The following is a 3371-nucleotide window of genomic DNA, read 5'->3' as shown; positions in this document are numbered from 1 at the left end:
GAAGGGAGTTTGTGTTCTTCATAGCAGCTGGCATGGCACTATGTTTTGGGTTTGTGACCAAAACAGTGTTGATAATGCATCTAGCTGATACTGGAGGGTGCTGATGGTATGTGGAGGCTATCTGTTTCTCACCCTGCCCCACCAGTGAGGAGCTGGGGGTGGTCAGGAGGCTGGGAGGGGATGTTCTCCAGACACTGCTTAAAACAGGACGGGATGACTTGCAGGATCACAGAGCCACTGAGGCTGGAAGTCACCTCTGGAGGTGGTCTAGTCCAACCCCAGGGCTGTGCCCAGTGGTTTTTGGTATCTCCAGGGATGGAGGTGCCACAACCCCTCTACCATTTTGTTTGGGAATGGCTTATAATGAGAGCTGCACAGTACACGCACAAACGTATAGTTTTGCCAAGAATTCAGGCAATATTAATTAATATATTTTTAAACAAAATCCCAACCTTAAACTTGCCTCAGATGCCCTATTTCAGCTTTTTGACTAATTACAGCTGGCTTTGTAATGGTAAGTGAAATGGACGGCAAAGTTGCTTCCCTATTCCCTTGCTCTAGCTGAGCTCCTCTAGGATAATTGTCTCCATTTTCTCTATCTGCCGTCTTTAGTGACCTTGCTTTAATGACCTGGGAAGTACGATGGGCCAAAGTCAGTGCTGTCATGCATGGGATCGGTGCCACTAGTAACAGGTCTTTTTTGCAGTGATCTTAACAGAGGCTTTGATCCGGTGTTTCTCAGCAATGCTGCAGAAGTTATGCACCTGCTCCCATCTTCAGTTCGTCACAGGCTCAGGCTTAAATGATGTATGGAGTGCAGAAGTACAGTTTTTTGGATAATTAAAACAAACAAAAAGAAGCATTTCCTCTCTTTGACAGATAAATGGCTAAGTAGATTAAAACACGGTTGAAAAAGCTTTTCTTGTAAACTAGAAATATGATTGTGGAGTATTTTGCCTATGAGTAATGGATTGGAATCTGTAACTATTGGCCACAATGTTGTTTTTGCTAATTTCAAAAAAAAAACACAAAACGTTATGATGGGGGTCCTGTTATGCCATCACCAGAGGAAGACAACTAGTTCCCCTCGCATCCCTCCCAAAAATCTGTTACAGTCTATAAATTAGCAGAGGGAGCCACATGGGGATATAAAATAAAGATTTTTAAAAAGATATAGGTCTTGTCAAGGCCCATGAGATTTGGATGGAGATTTTCCAATGTTCAGAATTGTTTTAGAGCTGAGCACCTACTTCAGAGCCACTCCTGTTTTGAAAATTTTCTTCCTTTTTTTTTTTTTCCCAAAGATCTTGCTAAATGTCATTAGTAAATTAAAACTAAATATTGCCAGATATACAAACAACTTTGTCTTTATGGATATTCCATGAATAACCTTTACTTAACTGAATAAAGCAGAAAAGCAGTAAGTTCAACCTTTCTTTCTCCCTCTGAGCAGTCCACTCCCTTGCGCAAAGTTCAGCTCTCAGTCCAGACCACCCACATCATGAATGAACGCTCTGATCTTGCCCTCCAACCACCTGGAACTGGATAACTGCCTTCCAAAATAGACTACACCCTCTTTTACTTCCTAGTGGCACAGGTATAGTTTTCAGTACTTAAGCACTTTACGGACAAGGGTGATATCCATTCTACTTCTATAATTATTACTAAAACTTTTACTCTCCAAGGAAAAGGAAAAATACGGGACAAAAGATACCAGCACACAAATTTTTCAGTGTACTAATATTACACCTCTGTCCATTTCTGTCCACTTTGAAAGTCAAGTTTGCAATAGGGAACCTGAGGAATCAGACTTGTAAAACCTATAATTCCTGTGACTCCAGAGCCTGGAGAAATTTGGGGGTACACAACCTCTTGTTTCAGACTTGGTGTTACCACTTGGTGCTTTAGGAGAAACTGTTTTTTTGAATCTGCACGGTGCCCTGGTGATTTGGGACTCTCAAATATGCAAATAAATGTTTTGGAGAACTTACATCTTTCAGGGGTTGTTCTCACTCACAGCACTGCTGGATGTTGGATGAGAAGCTTAAGTGGGCTGTAGGTGGGCCTCAGGCTGGGCGCATCGTTCTTAGGATCCCTGCTCTGGCAGAGGTAATACTGAAGGGAACGTCCAAGCTTGATGAGGAGAGGCAGGATGAGAGACCTGGGAAGGGCCACGAACTGTCAATGGAAGGATCAGTGAGATCTTCCTCTGTCTCACAGATCTGTGGGGGACTTTATCTTCCTAACTCCTCAGCATACCCACCAAGAACAGAAAACAGGATAGAACGATGTAACCACGATACAGTTATCAAAAGATAACTAAATGGCTCCTTCCCACCTGCCTAGTAGCTCCAGAGATGAGTTTTGGGAGGACAGTTACCATCTGCATCCTGGGAAAGCACGAACTTCAGTTCACATTTGCTGAAAGCATATCTGGCTGCTGGAAGGGCCAGAGGGAAGGGTCCTGCTGAAGAAGCCACAGGGACGAACTAGTGCAAACCAGCAGTTATGCAGAGGAATGCCATAAGATTCTGCCTAAGAGCCTCCATTTCTAGACACTGTCCCAGCATCTGCATCAGGAAATCAGCCCACTATTTATTTCCAACCTTTGTTGGGTTCACAGAAAACAGATTTTTTTGGAAGAAAATTTCTTCTAGTGGTATGCAGTGCAGAAAAGAAAGAATTAGGAAAAGAAACTGCTGATAAAGACTGCATCGAAAGCAGAATAGTGATCAACATCTAACTGCAGAAACAAAAGCTCATTTACTGTAAATGATGCACTTTGATCTTTGAGTGAAATTCAACCGTAGTGTAACGGCATTAATTGACCCTAAGGGTTTGTTTGGCTTTTCCTTTTTAAATGTTCTCATCTTGTTTCTGGAAAAAAATATGTGATAACAGATTTGCAATGCGCCTGATTTACATTCTTAACATTTATTATGGCCCAACCTAGCCCGCATTCACATTCCAGTGTCTCCTCCTGAATAAACCGAAGCACCTTCCAGATGTGGTTGATACGCTGATTATGTTTCTGTGCTGCAAAAGTTATACGAAGATTTCTTAACGACAGGCACAAGTTTTTATTTAATTTAGGATTTTGCCTTCCAGTAAACTCGTCTTTTCATAAGGACAAAGCCAGTTCTGCAAGGTTCAAACTGGAAGCCCTTGGTGGTTAATTTTCTGCCAGGATGGGAGGAGTCAACCACTGCTGTGTGAGCATCACTACGAGATATGGGCTGGGACACTTGCAGACCACCGTCAAGCCAAAGAAAGAGTGGAGGGAGACACCCAAGCAAACAGAATTTTCTGAATTAGTCCTTGTATCCTGGCTTGTCTGCTTTGTCTTTTAGATGAAAAACTCCGTGGGATAA

Source organism: Anser anser (genome assembly GCF_964211835.1).
Source record: "Anser anser genome assembly, chromosome: 4".
In the NCBI taxonomy this organism is placed as follows: Eukaryota; Metazoa; Chordata; class Aves; order Anseriformes; family Anatidae; genus Anser; species Anser anser.
The sequence above is the reverse complement of the archived record's forward strand: the minus strand, read 5'-3'. Positions refer to the sequence as shown.